This window comes from Microchirus variegatus, assembly GCF_963457635.1.
Source record: "Microchirus variegatus genome assembly, chromosome: 11".
Lineage (NCBI taxonomy): Eukaryota > Metazoa > Chordata > Actinopteri > Pleuronectiformes > Soleidae > Microchirus > Microchirus variegatus.
The window spans coordinates 28,628,875-28,644,961 of NC_139812.1; positions in this window are offsets into that span (position 1 = coordinate 28,628,875).

Genomic DNA, 16,087 nt, shown 5'->3' on the forward strand with positions numbered 1-16,087 from the left:
GGGTCAGAATGTTGTAGTGGCTTTAAAATTTTTTAGTTTGTCATCCAAAAAGTTTTAAAAAGTTCAAAGTTTAGTTTGTCGTCCAAATAAATTTTTTGGCCCACAATTTGAGAAAAACGTTACACTATACTAAGTCGTCCAATATTTGAAATTTTTTTTTTTTGACAAAAACTTCATACTATACTACATCGTCCAAAATATGAAATAAAAAGAATTGACAAAAACTTCATACTATACTACGTCGTCTAACATTTGAAAAAAAAGAAATTGACAAAAACTTCATACTATACTACGTCGTCCAAAATTTGAAAAAAATTTTTTTCAAAAACTTCATACTATACTGTCGTCCAAAATTTGAAAAAAAAATGTTTTGACAAAAACTTCATTCTAAACTACGTCGTCCAAATTTTGAAAAAAAAAATTTGACAAAAACTTTATACTATACTATGTCTTCCAAAATTTGACAAAAACGTCATACTATACTATGTCGTCCAAAATTTGATAAAAAAACATTTTGGTCCAAAATTTGACAAAAACGTCATACTATACTATGTCGTCCAAAATTTGATAAAAAAACATTTTGGTCCAAAATTTGACAAAAACGTCATACTATACTTTGTCTTCCAAAATTTGACAAAAACGTCATACTATACTATGTCGTCCAAAATTTGATAAAAAAACATTTTGGTCCAAAATTTGACAAAAACGTCATACTATACTATGTCGTCCAAAATTTGATAAAAAAACATTTTGGTCCAAAATTTGACAAAAACGTCATACTATACTTTGTCTTCCAAAATTTGACAAAAACGTCATACTATACTATGTCGTCCAAAATTTGATAAAAAAACATTTGGTCCAAAATTTGACAAAAACGTCATACTATACTATGTCTTCCAAAATTGGACAAAAATGTCATACTATACTATGTCATCCAAAATTGGACAAAAATGTCATACTATACTATGTCGTCCAAAATTTGATAAAAAAACATTTTGGTCCAAAATTTGACAAAAACGTCATACTATACTATGTCGTCCAAAATTTGACAAAAACGTCATACTATTCTATGTCGTCCAAAATTTGAAAAAAAAAGAATTGACAAAAACTTCATACTATACTTCGTCGTCTAACATTTGAAAAAAATGAAATTGACAAAAACTAGATACTATACTACGTTGTCCAAAATTTTTTACAAAAAACGTCATATTATACTAAGTTGTCCAAAATTTGAAAAAAAAATAGAAAAAAAGAGAAATTGAAAAAAACTTCATACTATACTACGTCGTCCAAAATTTGAAAAAAAAAGAATTGACAAAAACTTCATTCTATACTAAGTCGTCCAATATTTGAAAAAAAATGTTTTACACAAAAACTTCATACTATACTACGTCGTCCTAAATTTGAAAAAAAAAATTTGACAAAAACTTCATTCTAAACTACGTAGTCCAAATTTTGAAAAAAAAAATTTGACAAAAACTTTATACTATACTGTCTTCCAAAATTTGACAAAAACGTCATACTATACTATGTCGTCCAAAATTTGATAAAAAAACATTTTGGTCCAAAATTTGACAAAAACGTCATACTATACTATGTCGTCCAAAATTTGATAAAAAAACATTTTGGTCCAAAATTTGACAAAAACGTCATACTATACTTTGTCTTCCAAAATTTGACAAAAACGTCATACTATACTATGTCGTCCAAAATTTGATAAAAAAACATTTTGGTCCAAAATTTGACAAAAACGTCATACTATACTATGTCGTCCAAAATTTGATAAAAAAACATTTTGGTCCAAAATTTGACAAAAACGTCATACTATACTTTGTCTTCCAAAATTTGACAAAAACGTCATACTATACTATGTCGTCCAAAATTTGATAAAAAAACATTTGGTCCAAAATTTGACAAAAACGTCATACTATACTATGTCTTCCAAAATTGGACAAAAATGTCATACTATACTATGTCATCCAAAATTGGACAAAAATGTCATACTATACTATGTCGTCCAAAATTTGATAAAAAAACATTTTGGTCCAAAATTTGACAAAAACGTCATACTATACTATGTCGTCCAAAATTTGACAAAAACGTCATACTATTCTATGTCGTCCAAAATTTGAAAAAAAAAGAATTGACAAAAACTTCATACTATACTTCGTCGTCTAACATTTGAAAAAAATGAAATTGACAAAAACTAGATACTATACTACGTTGTCCAAAATTTTTTACAAAAAACGTCATATTATACTAAGTTGTCCAAAATTTGAAAAAAAAATAGAAAAAAAGAGAAATTGAAAAAAACTTCATACTATACTACGTCGTCCAAAATTTGAAAAAAAAAGAATTGACAAAAACTTCATTCTATACTAAGTCGTCCAATATTTGAAAAAAAATGTTTTACACAAAAACTTCATACTATACTACGTCGTCCTAAATTTGAAAAAAAAAATTTGACAAAAACTTCATTCTAAACTACGTAGTCCAAATTTTGAAAAAAAAAATTTGACAAAAACTTTATACTATACTGTCTTCCAAAATTTGACAAAAACGTCATACTATACTATGTCGTCCAAAATTTGATAAAAAAACATTTTGGTCCAAAATTTGACAAAAACGTCATACTATACTATGTCTTCCAAAATTTGACAAAAATCTCATACTATACTATGTCGTCCAAAATTGGACAAAAATGTCATACTATACTATGTCGTCCAAAATTGGACAAAAATGTCATACTAAACTATGTCGTCCAAAATTTGATAAAAAAACATTTTGGTCCAAAATTTGACAAAAACGTCATACTATACTATGTCTTCCAAAATTTGACAAAAATGTCATACTATACTATGTCGTCCAAAATTGGACAAAAATGTCATACTATACTATGTCGTCCAAAATTGGACAAAAATGTCATACTATACTATGTCGTCCAAAATTTGATAAAAAAACATTTTGGTCCAAAATTTGACAAAAACGTCATACTATACTATGTCGTCCAAAATTTGACAAAAACTTCATACTATACTTTGTCGTCCAAAATTTGAAAAAAAAATGTTTTGACAAAAACTTCATTCTAAACTACGTAGTCCAAATTTTGAAAAAAAAAATTGACAAAAACTTTATACTATACTGTCTTCCAAAATTTGACAAAAACGTCATACTATACTATGTCGTCCAAAATTTGATAAAAAAACATTTTGGTCCAAAATTCGAAAAAAACGTCATACTATAATATGTCGTCCAAAATTTGATAAAAAAACATTTTGGTCCAAAATTTGACAAAAACGTCATACTATACTATGTCGTCCAAAATTGGACAAAAATGTCATACTATACTATGTCGTCCAAAATTTGATAAAAAAACATTTTGGTCCAAAATTTGACAAAAACGTCATACTATACTATGTCTTCCAAAATTGGACAAAAATGTCATACTATACTATGTCGTCCAAAATTTGATAAAAAAACATTTTGGTCCAAAATTTGACAAAAACGTCATACTATACTATGTCGTCCAAAATTGGACAAAAATGTCATACTATACTATGTCGTCCAAAATTTGATAAAAAAACATTTTGGTCCAAAATTTGACAAAAACGTCATACTATACTATGTCGTCCAAAATTGGACAAAAATGTCATACTATACTATGTCGTCCAAAATTTGATAAAAAAACATTTTGGTCCAAAATTTGACAAAAACGTCATACTATACTATGTCGTCCAAAATTTGACAAAAACGTCATACTATTCTATGTCATCCAAAATTTGAAAAAAAAAGAATTGACAAAAACTTCATACTATACTACGTTGTCTAACATTTAAAAAAAAAGAAATTGACAAAAACTAGATACTATACTACGTTGTCCAAAATTGGAAAAAAATTTTTTTACAAAAAACGTCATATTATACTAAGTCGTCCAAAATTTGAAAAAAAAATTGAAAAAAAAAGAAATTGAAAAAAACTTCATACTATACTACGTGGTCCAAAATTTGAAAAAAAAAGAATTGACAAAAACTTCATTCTATACTAAGTCGTCCAATATTTGAAAAAAAATGTTTTACACAAAAACTTCATTCTAAACTACGTAGTCCAAATTTTGAAAAAAAGTTTTTTAACAAAAACTTTATACTATACTATGTCGTCCAAAATTTGATAAAAAAACATTTTGGTCCAAAATTTGACAAAAACGTCATACTATACTATGTCTTCCAAAATTTGACAAAAATGTCATACTATACTATGTCGTCCAAAATTGGACAAAAATGTCATACTATACTATGTCGTCAAAAATTGGACAAAAATGTCATACTATACTATGTCGTCCAAAATTTTACAAAAACTTCATACTATACTATGTCGTCCAAAATTTGACAAAAATGTCATACTATACTATGTCGTCCAAAATTTGATAAAAAAACATTTTGGTCCAAAATTTGACAAAAACGTCATACTATACTATGTCGTCCAAAATTTGACAAAAACGTCATACTATACTATGTCGTCCAAAATTTGATAAAAAAACATTTTGGTCCAAAATTTGACAAAAACGTCATACTATACTATGTCTTCCAAAATTTGACAAAAATGTCATACTATACTATGTCGTCCAAAATTGGACAAAAATGTCATACTATACTATGTCGTCAAAAATTGGACAAAAATGTCATACTATACTATGTCGTCCAAAATTTTACAAAAACTTCATACTATACTATGTCGTCCAAAATTTGACAAAAATGTCATACTATACTATGTCGTCCAAAATTTGATAAAAAAACATTTTGGTCCAAAATTTGACAAAAACGTCATACTATACTATGTCGTCCAAAATTTGACAAAAACGTCATACTATACTATGTCGTCCAAAATTTGATAAAAAAACATTTTGGTCCAAAATTTGACAAAAACGTCATACTATACTTTGTCTTCCAAAATTTGACAAAAACGTCATACTATACTATTTCGTCCAGAATTTGACAAAAACGTCATACTATACTATGTCGTCCAAAATTTGATAAAAAAACATTTTGGTCCAAAATTTGAGAAAAACGTCATACTATACTATGTCGTCCAAAATTTGACAAAAACGTCATACTATACTATGTCGTCCAAAATTTGACAAAAACGTCATACTATTCAATGTCGTCCAAAATTTGAAAAAAAAAGAATTGACAAAAACTTCATACTATACTACGTCGTCTAACATTTGAAAAAAATGAAATTGACAAAAACTAGATACTATACTACGTTGTCCAAAATTGGAAAAAAATTTTTTTACAAAAAACGTCATATTATACTAAGTTGTCCAAAATTTGAAAAAAAAATAGAAAAAAAAAGAAATTGAAAAAAACTTCATACTATACTACGTGGTCCAAAATTTGAAAAAAAAAGAATTGACAAAAACTTCATTCTATACTAAGTCGTCCAATATTTGAAAAAAAAAATTTGACAAAAACTTTATACTATACTGTCTTCCAAAATTTGACAAAAACGTCATACTATACTATGTCTTCCAAAATTGGACAAAAATGTCATACTATGCTATGTCGTCCAAAATTTGACAAAAACTTCATACTATACTATGTCGTCCAAAATTTGAAAAAAAAATGTTTTGACAAAAACTTCATTCTAAACTACGTAGTCCAAATTTTTAAAAAAAAATTTGACAAAAACTTTATACTATACTGTCTTCCAAAATTTGACAAAAACGTCATACTATACTATGTCGTCCAAAATTTGATAAAAAAACATTTTGGTCCAAAATTTGACAAAAACGTCATACTATACTATGTCTTCCAAAATTTGACAAAAATGTCATACTATACTATGTCGTCCAAAATTGGACAAAAATGTCATACTATACTATGTCGTCAAAAATTGGACAAAAATGTCATACTATACTATGTCGTCCAAAATTTGACAAAAAAATGTTTTGACAAAAACTTCATTCTAAACTACGTAGTCCAAATTTTGAAAAAAAAATTTGACAAAAACTTTATACTATACTGTCTTCCAAAATTTGACAAAAACGTCATACTATACTATGTCGTCCAAAATTTGACAAAAACGTCATACTATACTATGTCGTCCAAAATTTGATAAAAAAACATTTTGGTCCAAAATTTGACAAAAACGTCATACTATACTATGTCATCCAAAATTTGACAAAAATGTCATACTATACTATGTCGTCCAAAATTGGACAAAAACTTCATACTATACTATGTCGTCCAAAATTTGATAAAAAAACATTTTGGTTCAAAATTGGACAAAAATGTCATACTATACTATGTCGTCCAAAATTTGACAAAAACGTCATACTATACTATGTCGTCCAAAATTTGATAAAAAAAGCATTTTGGTCCAGAATTTGACAAAAACATCATACTACTATGTCGTCCAAAATTTGATAAAAAAACATTTTGGTTCAAAATTTGACAAAAACGTCATACTATACTATGTCGTCCAAAATTTGACAAAAACGTCATACTATACTATGTCGTCCAAAATTTGATAAAAAAACATTTTGGTCCAAAATTTGACAAAAACGTCATACTATACTATGTCTTCCAAAATTTGACAAAAATGTCATACTATACTATGTCGTCCAAAATTGGACAAAAACTTCATACTATACTATGTCGTCCAAAATTTAAAAAAAAAATGTTTTGACAAAAACTTCATTCTAAACTACGTAGTCCAAATTTTGAAAAAAAAATTTTGACAAAAACTTTATACTATACTGTCTTCCAAAATTTGACAAAAACGTCATACTATACTATGTCGTCCAAAATTTGATAAAAAAACATTTTGGTCCAAAATTTGACAAAAACGTCATACTATACTATGTCGTCCAAAATTGGACAAAAATGTCATACTATACTATGTCGTCCAAAATTTGATGAAAAAACATTTTGGTCCAAAATTTGACAAAAACGTCATACTATACTATGTCTTCCAAAATTGGACATAAATGTCATACTATACTATGTCGTCCAAAATTTGACAAAAACGTCATACTATTCTGTCGTCCAAAATTTGAAAAAAAAAGAATTGACAAAAACTTCATACTATACTACGTCGTCTAACATTTGAAAAAAAAGAAATTGACAAAAACTTCATACTATACTACGTTGTCCAAAATTGGAATTTTTTTTTTTGACAAAAAACGTCATATTATACTAAGTCGTCCAAAATTTGAAAAAAAAGAGAATTGACAAAAACTTAATTCTATACTAAGTCGTCCAATATTTGAAAAAAATTTTTTTTTGACAAAAACTTCATACTATACTACATCGTCCAAAATATGAAAAAAAAAGAATTGACAAAAACTTCATACTATACTACGTCGTCTAACATTTGAAAAAAAAGAAATTGACAAAAACTTCATACTATACTACGTTGTCCAAAATTGGAATTTTTTTTTGACAAAAAACGTCATATTATACTAAGTCGTCCAAAATTTGAAAAAAAAATTTAAAAAAAAAGAAATTTAAAAAAACTTCATACTATACTACGTCGTCCAAAATTTGAAAAAAAAAGAATTGACAAAAACTTCATTCTATACTAAGTCGTCCAAAATTTGAAAAAAAAAATTGTCAAAAGCTTCATACTATACTGTCGTCAAAAAATTTGAAAAAAAAATGTTTTGACGAAAACTTCATTCTAAACTATGTAGTCCAAAATTTGAAAAAAAAAATTGTCAAAAACTTCATACTATACTATGTCGTCAAAAAATTTGAAAAAAAAAGTTTTGACAAAAACTTCATTCTAAACTACGTCGTCCAAATTTTGAAAAAAAAAATTTGACAAAAACTTTATACTCTACTATGTCTTCCAAAATTTGACAAAAACGTCATACTATACTATGTCGTCCAAAATATGAAAAAAAAAGAATTGACAAAAACTTCATACTATACTACGTCGTCTAACATTTGAAAAAAAAGAAATTGACAAAAACTTCATACTATACTACGTTGTCCAAAATTGGAATTTTTTTTTGACAAAAAACGTCATATTATACTAAGTCGTCCAAAATTTGAAAAAAAAATTAAAAGAAAAAGAAATTGAAAAAAACTTCATACTATACTACGTCGTCCAAAATTTGAAAAAAAAAGAATTGACAAAAACTTCATTCTATACTAAGTCGTCCAAAATTTGAAAAAAAAAATTGTCAAAAACTTCATACTATACTATGTCGACAAAAAATTTGAAAAAAAAATGTTTTGACGAAAACTTCATTCTAAACTACGTAGTCCAAAATTTGAAAAAAAAAATTGTCAAAAACTTCATACTATACTATGTCGTCAAAAAATTTGAAAAAAAAATGTTTTGACGAAAACTTCATTCTAAACTACGTAGTCCAAAATTTGAAAAAAAAAATTGTCAAAAACTTCATACTATACTATGTCGTCAAAAAATTTGAAAAAAAAATGTTTTGACAAAAACTTCATTCTAAACTACGTCGTCCAAATTTTGAAAAAAAAAATTTGACAAAAACTTTATACTCTACTATGTCTTCCAAAATTTGACAAAAACGTCATACTATACTATGTCGTCCAAAATTTGATAAAAAAACATTTTGGTCCAAAATTTGACAAAAACGTCATACTATACTATGTCGTCCAAAATTTGATAAAAAAACATTTTGGTCCAAAATTTGACCAAAACGTCATACTATACTATGTCTTCCAAAATTGGACAAAAATGTCATACTATACTATGTCGTCCAAAATTTGATAAAAAACATTTTGGTCCAAAATTGGACAAAAACGTCATACTATACTATGTCTTCCAAAATTGGACAAAAATGTCATACTATACTATGTCGTCCAAAATTTGACAAAAACGTCATACTATACTATGTCGTCCAAAATTTGATAAAAAAACATTTTGGTCCAAAATTTGACAAAAACGTCATACTATACTATGTCTTCCAAAATTTGACAAAAACGTCATACTATACTATGTCTTCCAAAATTTGGACAAAAATGTCATACTATACTATGTCGTCCAAAATTTGACAAAAACGTCATACTATACTATGTCTTCCAAAATTGGAAAAAATGTCATGCTATACTATGTCGTCCAAAATTGGACAAAAATGTCATACTATACTATGTCGTCCAAAATTTGATAAAAAAACATTTTGGTCCAAAATTTGACAAAAATGTCATACTATACTATGTCTTCCAAAATTTGACAAAAACATCATACTATACTATGTCGTCCAAAATTTGACAAAAACTTCATACTATACTTTGTCGTCCAAAATTTGATAAAAAAACATTTTGGTCCAAAATTTGACAAAAACGTCATACTATACTATGTCTTCCAAAATTGGACAAAAATGTCATACTATACTATGTCGTCCAAAATTTGACAAAAACTTCATACTATACTATGTCGTCCAAAATTTGATAAAAAAACATTTTGGTCCAAAATTTGACAAAAACGTCATACTATACTATGTCGTCCAAAATTTGACAAAAACGTCATACTATTCTATGTCGTCCAAAATTTGAAAAAAAAAGAATTGACAAAAACTTCATACTATACTACGTCGTCTAACATTTGAAAAAAAAGAAATTGACAAAAACTTCATACTATACTACGTTGTCCAAAATTGGAATTATTTTTTTTGACAAAAAACGTCATATTATACTAAGTCGTCCAAAATTTGAAAAAAAAATAAAAAAAAAAGAAATTGAAAAAAACTTCATACTATACTACGTGGTCCAAAATTTGAAAAAAAAAAGAATTGACAAAAACTTCATTCTATACTAAGTCGTCCAATATTTGAAAAAAAATGTTTTACACAAAAACTTCATACTATACTACGTCGTCCAAAATTTGAAAAAAAAAATTGTCAAAAACTTCATACTATACTATGTCGTCAAAAAATTTGAAAAAAAAATGTTTTGACAAAAATTTCATTCTAAACTACGTCGTCCAAATTTTGAAAAAAAACATTTGATAAAAACTTTATACTATACTATGTCTTCCAAAATTTGACAAAAACGTCATACTATACTATGTCGTCCAAAATTTGATAAAAAAACATTTTGGTCCAAAATTTGACAAAAACGTCATACTATACTATGTCTTCCAAAATTGGACAAAAATGTCATACTATACTGTCGTCCAAAATTTGACAAAAACTTCATACTATACTAAGTCGTCTAACATTTGAAAAAAAAGAAATTCACAAAAACTTCATACTATACTACGTCGTCCAAAATTTGAAAAAAAAAATTTAAAAAAAAGAAATTGACAAAAACTTCATACTATACTACGTCGTCCAAAATTTGAAAAAAAAAATTGTCAAAAACTTCATTCTAAACTACGTCGTCCAAATTTTGAAAAAAATAATTTGACAAAAACTTTATACTATACTATGTCGTCCAAAATTAAAAAAAAAAAAAATTGGTCCAAAATTTGACAGAGGCTTGTTAAAGGCGCATTAAAAATGTGCCTGTGCAGAATTTTTTTTTTTTAACTCAAAAACCACATGATTTGAACTCACAACCTCAAGCACACGAGTCTGACTCTTAGTGAAGGAGCCACTTTGACCGAACTGAACCTAACTTCATTGTAAGATTAGAACTTCAAACCTCAGAATCATCTTCTGACTGAGACACAGAGACACTGAGACACTCGTCTTCATGATCTCACTCCGAGTTTCTTAGTTTCTTGGTTTCTTGAGTTTTTCAAAACCTCAGAAACCAAATAAGCTCACAGCGCTGAAGATGGTCCAGTGGACAAAGACGTCGCATCAGGACTCACAACGTTGTGGGTTCGAATCCCACTGCAGGTATGTGTCTATGAATATATGTGTGTGTGTCTGTCTGGGTGTTTCAAAAACAACAACAAACTAAAAACCTTCAAAACCAAACAACTTCCAAAACTAAAACTCTCCGTCGCGTTCGTGCGTTTGCGTCATTTCAATTTCGACGAGGATTTCAAATTCATCATCAACAACTCTGCGACAATGTGAGGAAAAAAAAGAGCTAACCCTGAAAAGGCTTGAAAAAGCCTCAAAGGTGCTAGCTCACATTTGTCATTTTTATGTCGTCCAAAATCTGACCATTTTTTTGAAAAACATTTTTTTGGTCCAAAATTTGACAAAAACGACATACTATGTCGTCCAAAACTGAAAATTTTCTTGAAATTTTCTTTTTTTAGCCCAAAATGTGACCAAAACATCATACTATACTATGTAGTCGACCTCAATGTCATACTACACTATATCGTCCAAAATCTGACCATTTTTTTGAAAATAAACTTTGGTCCAGAATTTGACTAAAACGACATAATATACTATGTCGTCCAAAACCGAACATTTTCTCGAAATATTCTTTTTTTAGCCCAAAATGTGACCAAAACATCATACATCACTATGTAGTCGACCTCAATGTCATACTACACTATATCATCCAAAATCTGACCATTTTTTTGAAAAAAAACTTTGGTCCAGAATTTGACTAAAACGACATACTATACGATGTCGTCCAAAACCGAAAATGTTCTTGAAATATTCTTTTTTTAGCCCAAAATGTGACCAAAACATCATACATTACTATGTAGTCGACCTCAATGTCATACTAAACTATATCGTCTAAAATCTGACAATTTTTTTGAAAAAAAGATTTTGGTCCAAAATTTGACAAAAACGACATACTATACTATGTCGTCCAAAATTGGAAATTTTCTTGAAATATTTTTTTTTAGCCCAAAATGTGACCAAAGTGTCATACTATACTATGTAGTCGACCTCAATGTCATACTACACTATATCGTCCAAAATCTGACCATTATTTTGAAAAAAAACTTTGGTCCAGAATTTGACTAAATCGACATACTATACTATGTCGTCCAAAACCGAAAATGTTCTTGAAATATTCTTTTTTTAGCCCAAAATGTGACCAAAACATCATACATTACTATGTAGTCGACCTCAATGTCATACTAAACTATATCGTCTAAAATCTGACAATTTTTTTGAAAAAAAGAATTTGGTCCAAAATTTGACAAAAACGACATACTATACTGTCGTCTTAAACCGAAAATTTTCTTGAAATTTTCTTTTTTTAGCCCAAAATGTGACCAAAGTGTCATACTATACTATGTAGTCGACCTCAATGTCATACTACACTATATCGTCCAAAATCTGACCATTGTTTTGAAAAAAACAATTTGGTCCAAAATTTGACAAAAACGACATACTATACTATGTCGTCCAAAACCGAAAATTTTCTTGAAATATTCTTTTTTTAGCCCAAAATGTGACCAAAACATCATACTATACTATGTAGTCGACCTCAATGTCATACTACACTATATCATCCAAAATCTGACAATTTTTTTGAAAAAAAGATTTTGGTCCAAAATTTGACAAAAACGACATACTATACTATGTCGTCCAAAACCGAACATTTTCTTGAAATATTATTTTTTTAGCCTAAAATGTGACCAAAACATCATACTATACTACGTAGTCGACCTCAATGTCATACTACACTATATCGTCCAAAATCTGACCATTATTTTGAAAAAAAGATTTTGGTCCAAAATTTGACAAAAACGACATACTATACTATGTCGTCCAAAACCGAAAATTTTCTTGAAATATTCTTTTTTTAGCCCAAAATGTGACCAAAGTGTCATACTATACTATGTAGTCGACCTCAATGTCATACTACTCTATAACGTCCAAAATCTGACAATTTTTTTGAAAAAAAGATTTTGGTCCAAAATTTGACAAAAACGACATACTATACTATGTCGTCCAAAACCGAAAATTTTCTTGAAATTCTTTTTTTTTAGCCCAAAATGTGACCAAAGTGTCATACTATACTATGTAGTCGACCTCAATGTCATACTACACTATATCGTCCAAAATCTGACCATTTTATTGAAAAAAAAGATTTTGGTCCAAAATTTGACAAAAACGACATACTATACTATGTCGTCCAAAATTGGAAATTTTCTTGAAATATTCTTTTTTTAGCCCAAAATGTGACCAAAGTGTCATACTATACTATGTAGTCGACCTCAATGTCATACTACACTATATCGTCCAAAATCTGACCAGTTTTTTTGAAAAAAACAATTTGGTCCAAAATTTGACAAAAACGACATACCGTCCAAAACCGAAAATTTTCTTGAAATATTCTTTTTTTAGCCCAAAATGTGACCAAAACATCATACTATACTATGTAGTCAAACTGAATGTCATACTACACTATATCATCCAAAATCTGACCATTTTTTTGAAAAAAAGATTTTGGTCCAAAATTGACAAAAACGACATACTATAATACGTCGTCCAAAACCGAAAATTTTCTTGAAATATTCTTTTTTTAGCCCAAAATGTGACCAAAACATCATACATTACTATGTAGTCGACCTCAATGTCATACTACACTATATCATCCAAAATCTGACCATTTTTTTGAAAAAAAGATTTTGGTCCAAAAATTGACAAAAACGACATACTATACTATGTCGTACAAAATTGGAAATTTTCTTGAAATTTTCTTTTTTTAGCCCAAAATGTGACCAAAGTGTCATACTATACTATGTAGTCGACCTCAATGTCATACTACACTATATCGTCCAAAATCTGACCATTTTCTTGAAAAAAAAATTTGGTCCAAAATTTGACAAAAACGACATACTATACTATGTCGTCCCAAAACCGAACATTTTCTCGAAATATTCTTTTTTTAGCCCAAAATGTGACCAAAACATCATACATCACTACGTAGTCGACCTCAATGTCATACTACACTATATCATCCAAAATCTGACCATTTTTTTGAAAAAAAGATTTTGGTCCAAAATTTGACAAAAACGACATACCGTCCAAAACCGAAAATTTTCTTGAAATATTCTTTTTTTAGCCCAAAATGTGACCAAAACATCATACTATACTATGTAGTCAACCTCAATGTCATACTACACTATATCATCCAAAATCTGACCATTTTTTTTGAAAAAAACAATTTGGTCCAAAATTTGACAAAAACGACATACCGTCCAAAACCGAAAATTTTCTTGAAATATTCTTTTTTAGCCCAAAATGTGACCAAAGTGTCATACTATACTATGTAGTCGACCTCAATGTCATACTACACTATATCGTCCAAAATCTGACCATTTTTTTGAAAAAAACAATTTGGTCCAAAATTTGACAAAAACGACATACCGTCCAAAACCGAAAATTTTCTTGAAATATTCTTTTTTTAGCCCAAAATGTGACCAAAACATCATACTATACTATGTAGTCGACCTCAATGTCATACTACACTATATCATCCAAAATCTGACCATTTTTTTGAAAAAAAGATTTTGGTCCAAAATTTGACAAAAACGACATACTATAATATGTCGTCCAAAACCGAAAATTTTCTTGAAATATTCTTTTTTTAGCCCAAAATGTGACCAAAACATCATACTATACTACGTAGTCGACCTCAATGTCATACTACACTATATCGTCCAAAATCTGACCATTATTTTGAAAAAAAGATTTTGGTCCGAAATTTGACAAAAACGACATACTATACTATGTCGTCCAAAACCGAAAATTTTCTTGAAATTTTCTTTTTTTAGCCCAAAATGTGACCAAAACATCATACTATACTACGTAGTCGACCTCAATGTCATACTACACTATATCGTCCAAAATCTGACCATTATTTTGAAAAAAAACTTTGGTCCAGAATTTGACTAAAACGACATACTATACTATGTCGTCCAAAACCGAAAATTTTCTTGAAATATTCTTTTTTTAAGCCCAAATGTGACCAAAACATCATACTATACTATGTAGTCGACCTCAATGTCATACTAAACTATATCGTCCAAAATCTGACAATTTTTTTGAAAAAAAGAATTTGGTCCAAAATTTGACAAAAACGACATACTATACTATGTCGTCCAAAACCGAAAATTTTCTTGAAATATTCTTTTTTTAGCCCAAAATGTGACCAAAACATCATACTTTACTATGTAGTCGACCTCAATGTCATACTACACTATATCGTCCAAAATCTGACCATTTTTTTGAAAAAAAGATTTTGGTCTAAAATTTGACAAAAACGACATACTATACTATGTCGTCCAAAACCGAAAATTTTCTTGAAATTTTCTTTTTTTAGCCCAAAATGTGACCAAAACATCATACTATACTACGTAGTCGACCTCAATGTCATACTACACTATATCGTCCAAAATCTGACCATTTTTTTGAAAAAAAGAAATTGGTCCAAAACTTGACAAAAACGTCATACTATACTATGAAGTACGTCATACTATACTATGTCGTCCAAAATGTGACAATTTTTTGAAAAAAATATGGTCCAAAATTTGACAAAAATGTCATACTATACTATGTTGTCCAACGTGACATTTTTTTGACAAAAATATTTGGACCAAAACTTGACAAAAACGTCATACTATACTACGTTGTCCAAAACTTGAAAAAAAAAATTGACAAAAACTTCATACTATTCTATGTCGTCCAAAATGTGACAATTTTTTGAAAAAAAAATTTGGACCAAAATTTGACAAAAACGTCATACTATACTACGTCGTCCAAAATTTGAAAAAAAAAATTGACAAAAACTTCATGCTATACTACGTCGTCCAAAATAAAATAAAAAAATTGGACAAAAACTTCATACTATACTACTTCATTTTTAAAGGCGCGTTAAAAATTTTCTTCGGCCTGTGCAGAATTTTTTTTTTTTATACAGATTCTGACACCAGGTTTGTAGTTTATTGTGATATATAAACTTTTTTAAGGGTGGACGTTCATCTGTCGTTCATTTAAAAGGAGTTCAGTGGATTTAAACTGATAATTAAGACCAAAAAAGAAATGTGATGGATGTGTCCTTTTCAAAACCTGGTCTCGGTCACAGTGTCCACAGTGTCCTCAGTGTCCTCAGTGTCCTCAGTGTCCTCAGTGTCCACAGTCTCAGCCACAGTGTTGACAGTTGTCCTCGTGTCCTCCTGCTGTTCTGGTCTCTGGCAGCAGGGCAGCGCCTGCAGAACCTCTTTAAACCCT